This window comes from Rhinopithecus roxellana, chromosome 3 (genome assembly GCF_007565055.1).
Source record: "Rhinopithecus roxellana isolate Shanxi Qingling chromosome 3, ASM756505v1, whole genome shotgun sequence".
In the NCBI taxonomy this organism is placed as follows: Eukaryota; Metazoa; Chordata; class Mammalia; order Primates; family Cercopithecidae; genus Rhinopithecus; species Rhinopithecus roxellana.
Genome location: NC_044551.1, coordinates 125,171,867 through 125,183,703, shown reverse-complemented (window position 1 = coordinate 125,183,703; position 11,837 = coordinate 125,171,867). Strand labels below are relative to the sequence as shown.

Below are 11,837 nucleotides of genomic sequence, written 5' to 3'. Positions count from 1 at the left end.
AATCCCACATGTGGAGTGCAGCTGCAGCTGTTGCTTGAAGTTCCAGCCTGCCATTCCTGATGGCTTGCTTTCCAGATCTGACTAGCCAGTCCCCACAATTGCATAAGCCAATTGCTTGGAGTAAATCTTTGACTATGTATCTCGTGTTGGTTCAGTTTCTCTGGTTGAACCCTGAATGAGTTGAAAGAGGAGTGCTCAAGAGACAAGTTAGTGAGGAAGGTTTCTTTGGAGAGAGGTATGCTTTGATTTTTTTTCCCCTCAAATGAGATGGGGCTTCCATGGGACTCTTAAGAATGTGACATGTGCTCTATGAAGTTGGGGGCAGCATGGACTGATAACAGTTTCTGAGGATGAGAGCAGGTGGGCTACCTCCTTTAGCAGATGAGCCACCTAAAACCAGGACAGAGAATTCCAAGTAAAAATATGAATTGAATATACATTGACATTTGCTCTTGCGAAAACTGACTGAAATGATAGTACGTGGACTTTGTAAAAAATCATAAGAATAGGAAGCCAAAGAGAGGAAACAACAGGAGCAAGATTTTCTTGGGAAGGAAATAAAAGAGGGATTGAAAAATCTAGCAGAACCTATCAGCATCGTCTGAGCACGTAACCAGCTATTGGAAGAAAAAAATTCTCAATATTCCTTATGGGAACAGCAGAAAATACAAAAATTCAACTCCAGATTCCCAAAAGAGGCCGTTGGGTAAGCACAGACATTCACTACTTTAGTGCTGGATTATTCTAAATTTTCAAAAGTGGATATTAGTGTGAGAAGATACAATTAACTTAATAGCACCATAAGAAAAAGCCAAATCAATATCTAGGGGTATTGGTTATGGGTTTGTTTCCTCTCAGCTCCAAATTCACTCTCTGAATTTCCCTGCCCTGTGAAAACAGTTCTGAAACCTTAAAAGGTTTTTCCTTTGCCAGCTGGCACGATGCTAAGCTTTGTCAGTGGAAGAGTTCTAGAAAGACATTATAAGAGGCAAAAAGGGGTTTTGCTTTCTGATTCCCTGTGCTCCTCTCAGCAGGCTCCTGCAAGAGTTTAGTGTATGGGGTGTGGGATGTAGCCCCCAGAGGCCAGCAGAACTCCCCGTCCCAACACCGCCCTGGTCTTGAGCAGCTTTGTAGCCTTTGTAGCCCAATGCCTCTGGTGAGCTCCAACAGTTTTCCCCAGCACCCTGGAGGATAAATTTCCACAAATTCCAGAGGACATGCCACCATAGTGACTTCTGTGCCTTTCCGTGAGCCACAGCCAAGTTCTCTCCAACAAAGTGTGGCTCTCAGCCCAGTGCAGGGGCTTTTCCTTGGATGCTCCATCTCACCTAACAGACCTAGGGATAGTGGCTGCTCCTTATATCTTCTATTCCTGTATTCTTTAGAATTCTCTCTTGACTAGTCAATCCAGGTACACCAATCTCATCATTTAATGCATGATTCTTTATATTAAACCTTTCCTGTTTAAATTACTATGTGTTTCCTCTATCCTGGAAAGAGGTATTCAGATTGAGACAAGAAGAAAAAGGTAGCAAACTAGATATACATTACATTTTTAGAATTTTACTTTTTTGTTTTGTTTTTTGATTTTGAGATGGAGTCTCCCTCTGTCACCTAGGCTGGAGTGCAATGGCGCAATCTTAGCTCACTGCAACCTCTGCCTCCCGAGTTCAAGTGATTCTCCTGCCTCAGCCTCCCGAGTAGCTGAGACTACAGGTGCGTGCCACCATGGCCAGCTAACTTTTTGTATTTTCAGTAGAGACGGGGTTTCACCATGTTGGCCAGGCTGGTCTTAAACTCCTGGCCTCAAGCGATACACCCCACTCGGCCTCCCAAAGTGCTAGAGTTACATGGTGAACCACCGCCCTAGCCTAGAATTTTACTCTGAAAGTACAAATGGAATAATTTGTATAAATCTGTTTGAGTCTGCCAGTGCTACGTTTAAAAACTGTCCTCTTCTCCTGTCAAGTTCTTAAAAGGTTGCCGAGTGAGACTAAAGTATTGCCTATATTCCTGCTAAGAGTCAAAGTAAAGGACATGGTCCAGGTGTGTACAGTATCAGTGGGCTTCCTAACGCTAAACCTCTGAATTGCAGACTCACCCTCCCAGGCACAGGCAAGGGTGCACCAGGACAAGCCTCTTTCAGAAGGGCAGGGCTGGTACTCCAAGCTTACTACATGGGAAGGGAAACACAGCCTGGCGGTAGCTCCCAAGACAGAGAAGAATGGGAAGAAGAAACCAACTTCCTGGTTTCTTTTTCCAACCCTTAAATTAGGTAAATCAGTCTTTCCTCTTGGAAAAGGAGGGAGTAAGTGGGTATGGAAAGGCCAGGAGTATTTTACAATGATGCTCTCCATGTGCCACTCTCTTCAACAAGGTCCAAGCCATATTCATATTACTTTTCTGGATTTCACAAGGATGGATAAAAAACACAGGTATAGTTGGATTATAACACATATCAGTTAAAATCCCATCTTCATAATCTCCTAGGCCTATATCTGTCAAGAAATAACATTAGAGTTTTTTGTTTTTTTTTTTTAAGAGTTTGGTTTTCTTCAAACACCGCATGTTCTCACTCATAGGTGGGAACTGAACAATGAGATCACTTGGACTCGGGAAGGGGAACATCACACACTGGGGCCTATCATGGGGAGGGGGGAGGAGGGAGGGATTGCACTGGGGAGTTATACATGATATAAATGATGAATTGATGGGTGCTGACGAGTTGATGGGTGCAGCACACCAACATGGCATAAGTATACATATGTAACAAACCTGCACGTTATGCACATGTACCCTAGAACTTAAAGTATAATAAAAAATAAAAAATAAAAAATAAAAAATAAAAAATAAAAAAAAAAAAAAGAAACTTAAAAAAAAAAAGAGTTTGGTTTTCTTTTTTTTTTTTTTTTTTTTTTTGCATTTCTATGGAGTTTTATTTCTCATTCATGAGGCATTATTGATTATTGTATCAATACAGAATATAGAAACTAGTAACATCAACATCAGTTGAAGGGCATTTACTGATGCCAGGGGAATATCAGAATGGCCAATAAACTGCAATCTCAAGTCAGACAAAGAGAAATGAAATATCTGGAATTCAATTGTATATAAATGTAAGTATCCTTAAGATATGTATGGCCCTAAGAATATGAATCAACAGGAAAGGTATTAACATATCTCAAGAACCCATCAACTTCTACGTTCTTTAGAGTGAGGAGAATTACATTACAATATCATAAGATTTTATCAACTCGGATGGGAACTACAGACTTATTATGCAATGTAATAACATTATCCCAGGGAAATGGGCGAAGTCACTGATCACTTACCTCTTGAGGTTATGGAATCACTCTTTTTTTTTTTTTTTTTATACTTTAAGTTCTAGGGTACATGTGCATAATGTGCAGGTTTGTTACATATGTATACTTATGCCATGTTGGTGTGCTGCACCCATCAACTCGTCAGCACCCATCAATTCATCATTTATATCATGTATAACTCCCCAATGCAATCCCTCCCTCCTCCCCCCTCCCCATGATAGGCCCCAGTGTGTGATGTTCCCCTTCCCGAGTCCAAGTGATCTCATTGTTCAGTTCCCACCTATGAGTGAGAACATGCAGTGTTTGGTTTTCTCTTCTTGTGATAGTTTGCTAAGAATGATGGTTTCCAGCTGCATCCATGTCCCTACAAAGGACGCAAACTCATCCTTTTTTATGGCTGCATAGTATTCCATGGTGTATATGTGCCACATTTTCTTAATCCAGTCTGTCACAGATGGACATTTGGGTTGATTCCAAGTCTTTGCTATTGTGAATAGTGCCGCAATAAACATACGTGTGCATGTGTCTTTGTAGTAGAATAATTTATAATCCTTTGGGTATATACCCAGTAGTGGGATGGCTGGGTCATATGGTACATCTAGTTCTAGATCCTTGAGGAATTGCCATACTGTTTTCCATAATGGTTGAACTAGTTTACAATCCCACCAACAGTGTAAAAGTGTTCCTATTTCTCCACATCCTCTCCAACACCTGTTGTTTCCTGACTTCTTAATGATTGCCATTCTAACTGGTGTGAGATGGTATCTCATTGTGGTTTTGATTTGCATTTCTCTGATGGCCAGTGATGATGAGCATTTTTTCATGTGTCTGTTGGCTGTATGAATGTCTTCTTTTGAGAAATGTCTGTTCATATCCTTTCCCCACTTTTTGATGGGGTTGTTTGTTTTTTTCTTGTATATTTGTTTGAGTTCTTTGTAGATTCTGGATATTAGCCCTTTGTCAGATGAGTAGGTTGCAAAAATTTTCTCCCATTCTGTAGGTCGCCTGTTCACTCTGATGGTAGTTTCTTTTGCTGTGCAAAAGCTCTTTAGTTTAATGAGATCCCATTTGTCAATTTTGGCTTTTGCTGCCGTTGCTTTTGGTGTTTTAGACCTGAAGTCCTTGCCCATGCCTATGTCCTGAATGGTACTACCTATATTTTCTTCCAGGGTTTTTATGGTATTAGGTCTAACATTTAAGTCTCTAATCCATCTTGAATTAATCTTCGTATAAGGGGTAAGGAAAGGATCCAGTTTCAGCTTTCTACTTATGGCTAGCCAATTTTCCCAGCACCATTTATTAAATAGGGAATCCTTTCCCCATTTCTTGTTTCTCTCAGGTTTGTCAAAGATCAGATGGCTGTAGATGTGTGATATTATTTCTGAGGACTCTGTTCTGTTCCATTGGTCTATAGCTCTGTTTTGGTACCAGTACCATGCTGTTTTGGTTACTGTAGCCTTGTAGTATAGTTTGAAGTCAGGTAGCGTGATGCCTCCAGCTTTGTCCTTTTTCCTTAGGATTGTCTTGGCAATGCGGGCTCTTTTTTGGTTCCATATGAACTTTAAAGCTGTTTTTTCCAATTCTGTGAAGAAACTCATTGGTAGCTTGATGGGGATGGCATTGAATCTATAAATAACCTTGGGCAGTATGGCCATTTTCACAATATTGATTCTTCCTATCCATGAGCATGGTATGTTCTTCCATTTGTTTGTGTCCTCTTTGATTTCACTGAGCAGTGGTTTGTAGTTCTCCTTGAAGAGGTCCTTTACATCCCTTGTAAGCTGGATTCCTAGGTATTTTATTCTCTTTGAAGCAATTGTGAATGGAAGTTCATTCCTGATTTGGCTCTCTGCTTGTCTGTTACTGGTGTATAAGAATGCTTGTGATTTTTGCACATGAATTTTGTATCCTGAGACTTTGCTGAAGTTGCTTATCAGCTTAAGGAGATTTTGGGCTGAGACGATTGGGTTTTCTAAATATACAATCATGTCATCTGCAAACAGGGACAATTTGACTTCTTCTTTTCCTAACTGGATACCCTTGATTTCTTTCTCTTGCCTGATTGCCCTAGCCAGAACTTCCAACACTATGTTGAATAGGAGTGGTGAGAGAGGGCATCCCTGTCTTGTGCCAGTTTTCAAAGGGAATTTTTCCAGTTTTTGCCCATTCAGTATGATATTAGCTGTGGGTTTGTCATAAATAGCTCTTATTATTTTGAGGTACGTTCCATCAACACCGAATTTATTGAGCGTTTTTAGCATGAAGGGCTGTTGAATTTTGTCAAAAGCCTTTTCTGCATCTATTGAGATAATCATGTGGTTCTTGTCTTTGGTTCTGTTTATATGCTGGATTACATTTATTGATTTGCGAATGTTGAACCAGCCTTGCATCCCAGGGATGAAGCCCACTTGATCATGGTGGATAAGCTTTTTGATGTGCTGCTGAATCCGGTTTGCCAGTATTTTATTGAGAATTTTTGCATCGATGTTCATCAGGGATATTGGTCTAAAATTCTCTTTTTTTGTTGTGTCTCTGCCAGGCTTTGGTATGAGGATGATGTTGGCCTCATAAAATGAGTTAGGGAGGATTCCCTCTTTTTCTATTGATTGGAATAGTTTCAGAAGGAATGGTACCAGCTCCTCCTTGTACCTCTGGTAGAATTCAGCTGTGAATCCATCTGGTCCTGGACTTTTTTTGGTGGTTAGGCTATTAATTGTTGCCTCAATTTCAGAGCCTGCTATTGGTCTATTCAGGGATTCAAGTTCTTCCTGGTTTAGTCTTGGGAGAGTGTAAGTGTCCAGGAAATTATCCATTTCTTCTAGATTTTCTAGTTGATTTGCGTAGAGACGTTTATAGTATTCTCTGATGGTTGTTTGTATTTCTGTGGGGTCAGTGGTGATATCCCCTTTATCATTTTTTATTGCGTCTATTTGATTCCTCTCTCTTTTCTTCTTTAGTAGCCTTGCTAGCGGTCTGTCAATTTTGTTGATCTTTTCAAAAAACCAACTCCTGGATTCATTGATTTTTTGGAGGGTTTTTTGTGTCTCTATCTCCTTCAGTTCTGCTCTGATCTTAGTTATTTCTTGCCTTCTGCTAGCTTTTGAATGTGTTTGCTCTTGCCTCTCTAGTTCTTTTAATTGTGATGTTAGAGTGTCAATTTTAGATCTTTCCTGCTTTCTCTTGTGGGCATTTAGTGCTATAAATTTCCCTCTACACACTGCTTTAAATGTGTCCCAGAGATTCTGATATGTTGTATCTTTGTTCTCATTGGTTTCAAAGAACATCTTTATTTCCTCTTTCATTTCGTTATGTACCCAGTAGTCATTCAGGAGCAGGTTGTTCAGTTTCCATGTAGTTGAGCAGTTTTGATTGAGTTTCTTAGTCCTGAGTTCTAGTTTGATTGCACTGTGGTCTGAGAGACAGTTTGTTATAATTTCTGTTCTTTTACATTTGCTGAGGAGTGCTTTACTTCCAATTATGTGGTCAATTTTGGAATAAGTGCAATGTGGTGCTGAGAAGAATGTATATTCTGTTGATTTGGGGTGGAGAGTTCTATAGATGTCTATTAGGTCCGCTTGGTGCAGAGATGAGTTCAATTCCTGGATATCCTTGTTAACTTTCTGTCTCGTTGATCTGTCTAATGTTGACAGTGGAGTGTTGAAGTCTCCCATTATTATTGTATGGGAGTCTAAGTCTCTTTGTAAGTCTCTAAGGACTTGCTTTATGAATCTGGGTGCTCCTGTATTGGGTGCATATATATTTAGGAGAGTTAGCTCTTCCTGTTGAATTGATCCGTTTACCATTATGTAATGGCCTTCTTTGTCTCTTTTGATCTTTGATGGTTTAAAGTCTGTTTTATCAGAGACTAGGATTGCAACCCCTGCTTTTTTTTGTTCTCCATTTGCTTGGTAGATCTTCCTCCATCCCTTTATTTTGAGCCTATGTATGTCTCTGCATGTGAGATGGGTCTCCTGAATACAACAGACTGATGGGTCTTGACTCTTTATCCAGTTTGCCAGTCTGTGTCTTTTAATTGGAGCATTTAGTCCATTTACATTTAAGGTTAGTATTGTTATGTGTGAACTTGATCCTGCCATTATGATATTAACTGGTTATTTTGCTCATTAGTTGCTGCAGTTTCTTCCTAGCCTCGATGGTCTTTACATTTTGGCATGTTTTTGCAATGGCTGGTACCGGTAGTTCCTTTCCATGTTTAGGGCTTCCTTCAGGGTCTCTTGTAAGGCAGGCCTGGTGGTGACAAAATCTCTAAGCATTTGCTTATCTGTAAAGGATTTTATTTCTCCTTCACTTATGAAACTTAGTTTGGCTGGATATGAAATTCTGGGTTGAAAATTCTTTTCTTTAAGAACGTTGAATATTGGCCCCCACTCTCTTCTGGCTTGTAGAGTTTCTGCCGAGAGATCTGCTGTTCGTCTGATGGGCTTCCCTTTGTGGGTTACCCGACCTTTCTCTCTGGCTGCCCTTAAGATTTTTTCCTTCATTTCAACTTTGGTGAATCTGGCAATTATGTGTCTTGGAGTTGCTCTTCTCGAGGAGTATCTTTGTGGTGTTCTCTGTATTTCCTGAATTTGAATATTGGCCTGCCCTACTAGGTTGGGGAAGTTCTCCTGGATGATATCCTGAAGAGTGTTTTCCAACTTGGTTCCATTTTCCCCCTCACTTTCAGGCACCCCAATCAGACGTAGATTTGGTCTTTTTACGTAATCCCATACTTCTTGCAGGCGTTGTTCATTTCTTTTTCTTCTTTTTTCTTTTGGTTTCTCTTCTCGCTTCATTTCATTCATTTGATCTTCAATCGCTGATACTCTTTCTTCCAGTTGATCGAGTCGGTTACTGAAACTTGTGCATTTGTCACGTATTTCTCGTGTCATGGTTTTCATCTCTGTCATTTCGTTTATGACCTTCTCTGCATTAATTAATCTAGCTGTCAATTCTTCCACTCTTTTTTCAAGATTTTTAGTTTCTTTGCACTGGGTACGTAATTCCTCCTTTAGCTCTGAGAAGTTTGATGGACTGAAGCCTTCTTCTCTCATCTCGTCAAAGTCATTCTCTGACCAGCTTTGATCCGTTGCTGGCGATGGGCTGTGCTCCTTTGCAGGGGGAGATGCGCTCTTATTTTTTGAATTTCCAGCTTTTCTGCCCTGCTTCTTCCCCATCTTTGTGGTTTTATCTGTCTCTGGTCTTTGATGATGGTGACTTACTGATGGGGTTTTGGTATAGGTGTCCTTCCTGTTTGATAGTTTTCCTTCTGACAGTCAGAAGGACTGTCTGTTGGTCTGTTGGAGATTGCTTGAGGTCCACTCCAGACCCTGTTTGCCTGGGTATCAGCAGCAGAGGTTGCCAAAGATAGAATATTGCTGAACAGCGAGTGTACCTGTCTGATTCTTCCTTTGGAAGTTTCCTCTCAGGGGTGTACTCCACCCTGTGAGGTGTGGGGTGTCAGACTGCCCCTAGTGGGTGATGTCTCCCAGCTAGGCTACTCAGGGGTCAGGGACACACCTGAGCAGGCATTCTGTCCGTTCTCAGATCTCAACCTCCGCGTTGGGAGATCCATGGCTCTCCCCAAAGCTGTCAGACAGAGTCGTTCGCGTCTGCACCGGCCCCCACTGCTTCCCCTGTTGGTCTTCAGCTGTGCGCTGTCCCCAGAGGTGGAGTCTACAGAGACAGGCAGGCTTCCTTGAGCTGCTGTGAGCTCCACCCAGTTCGAGCTTCCCAGCGGCTTTGTTTACCTACTTAAGCCTCAGCAATGGCGGGCGCCCCTCCCCCAGCCTCGCTGCTGCCTTGCGGATAGATCGCCGCAGACTGCTGTGTTAGCAGTGAGGGAGGCTCCGTGGGCGTGGGACCCTCCCGGCCAGGTGTGGAATATATTCTCCTGGTGTGCCTGTTTGCTTAAAGTGCAGTATTGGGGTGGGAGTTACCCGATTTTCCAGGTGTTGTGTGTCTCAGTTCCCCTGGCTAGGAAAACGGATCCCCTTCCCCCTTGCGCTTCCAGGTGAGGCGATGCCTCGCCCTGCTTCAGCTCTCGCTGGTCAGGCTGCAGCAGCTGACCAGCACCGATTGTCCGGCACTCCCTAGTGAGATGACCCCAGTACCTCAGTTGAAAATGCAGAAATCACCAGTCTTCTGTGTTGCTCGCGCTGGGAGTTGGAGACTGGAGCTGTTCCTATTCGGCCATCTTGCTCCGCCCCCAAGAGTTTGGTTTTCTTTTTTTTTTTTTTTTTTTTTTTTGAGGCGGAGTCTTGCTCTGTCGCCTAGGCTGGAGTGCAGTGGCCGGATCTCAGCTCACTGCAAGCTCCGCCTCCCAGGTTCCCGCCATTCTCCTGCCTCAGCCTCCCAAGTAGCTGGGACTACAGGCGCCCGACTCGTCACCCGGCTAGTTTTTTGTATTTTTAGTAGAGACGGGGTTTCACTGTGTTCGCCAGGATGGTCTCGATCTCCTGACCTTGTGATCCGCCCGTCTCGGCCTCCCAAAGTGCTGGGATTACAGGCTTGAGCCACCGCGCCCGGCAAGAGTTTGGTTTTCTATTGAACATGTTACAAAAGAGATTTCATCAACAAAAGACCGAAGCCCATACATCATCAGACTCCTTGGATTCTTCTTTCCTTGATTCCACTTCCTTCTCTTCAGCTTGGGCTGCAGTGGTGGAGAAAGCAGGACCTCCCACTGGTGCAGCACGAGGTGCTGGAAAAGGTCCACCAGCCTCTCCATCACATCTGAGGCTCCTGATGTTGACATTGTCCAGGGCCTCTGCAAACAAGCCAGGCCAGAAACATTCAACATTTCCACCAGCTACTTTAATGGTGGTATTTATCTTATCTTCCATGATGGTCACCTCATCATGCAGAATGGGGCCTGGGTAGATGCAGGTGAGCTCAGAGACAGAGTCCATGATGCAGGCGAGTATGGGGCTGATGCTGCTGGGAGTGGTGCTCATTGTCAGATCAAGTGAGGGCCTCACTCCAAGTCAGCTTTAGCTTCCTTGGAAGAACTCAGCACCTTGGCAGCAGATGACAAAAGGATTTTTGTTCATTCATTTGCATGTTTTTTTTAACATAAAATTATGTACAGAAATTTCAAAAGATGCAACCATAGACATAGTTAGACATGGTTAGACAGTCATTGTATCAGACACCAATTCCAACTTGTTTGAACAGAAAAAGGATTTATGAAAATGATACTGGGCATCTCAGAATTTCTAAGAAGGCTGAAGAACCAGGTCTAGAAAATGGGCAGAAAGGAAGGGTTGCTGGTCATTCAGCACAGCAGCTGTCCTGATAATCATGCCAGTCAGGAGAGACCTATCCCCTCTGCAGGATACTGGTGCTGTGGCTTGCATCACTGGTCCTGAATACTCTCCTGGCCTTTGCCCCTAGATAACAGACAGGGCAGACAGGGCAGCCATGGCAGCCATTGTCAGAAAAAACTGTCCACTTGGCTTGCTTCTTTCCAACACTAGCTTCAGATTCAAAGTTCCACTTAGGCACATCTGACTGGCTGAACCCAGGTCGTGTGCTTTCTTTCCAACTGTTAGGTGATCTGGGAAAGTGATTATCTGTTGCTCCCATCTTCTTATTGTGGAAGGAAGACAGCAAGAAATGTTCATAGGGAATTCTCTAAATATAGAAAAGAGATCCACATACTAAGAAGTCAAGAGAAAACAGGGCAAATGTGCACTACACCTATTTGTGGCTTTAGTGCAAGTAGCCACATGTTTGCACGGATTAAAACAGGTCATGCCAGCCCGGTGTGGTGGCTCAGCCTGTAATCCCAGTACTTTGGGAGGCCAAGGGGGGCAGATCACTTGAGATCAGGAGTTTGAGACCAGTCTGGCCAACATGGGGAAACCCCATCTCTACTAAAAATACAAAAATTAGCCGGGTGTGATGACAGGCACCTTGTGGCAGCCCCAGGGGTGAGAAATCAGAACCCACCCAGTGCGAGGAATAACCCAAGCTCTCAGTAACGTGAAAAAAAATAAACTGGCCAGCAACCTAGCTTAAAGGATTCTCACATACTGCAGCGATGATTCTGTGCACAAACCAAGGAAAGAGAAGCTGTGGGAGCTGGTAAAGTATTTCCTTGGTGGTTGGGACCAAGAAAACCACAGTGGGGCAGTGAAGTATTCCTTGGTCGGGGTAGTTTAGAGGTTACAAAGAGGTGAGACATCCCTATTGCAGGGGATTGAACCTCACACAAACCTCCAGTATTAGAAAAGGCAAGAGATTTCCAGTGGGGGAAATTGAGCCTCACCCCAAAAGGCAAGAAATTTCCAGTGGGGGAATTTGAGCCTCACCCCAAAAGGCAAGAAATTTTCAATGGGGGAAATTGAGCCTCACCTCAAAAGGTGGTATAATTCGTAGGGCTGCTATGGTAGTTTGGGAATGTGAGCACCCTCCCAGTGAAAACATTCCTACCACGAACCAGAAATTCCCCACCTGAGACCCCCAGTGGGACAATAACAATGCAGATCACCAGGAAAATATGCAGGACCT

At 43.0% G+C, this 11,837-nt stretch overlaps 1 pseudogene; it reads right to left on the bottom strand.

Moving 5' to 3' along the window:
* Window positions 1-9,895: 9,895 nt before the first annotated feature.
* Window positions 9,896-10,234, bottom strand: LOC104662182 (annotated as a pseudogene).
* Between the last annotated feature and the right edge of the window lie 1,603 nt (window positions 10,235-11,837).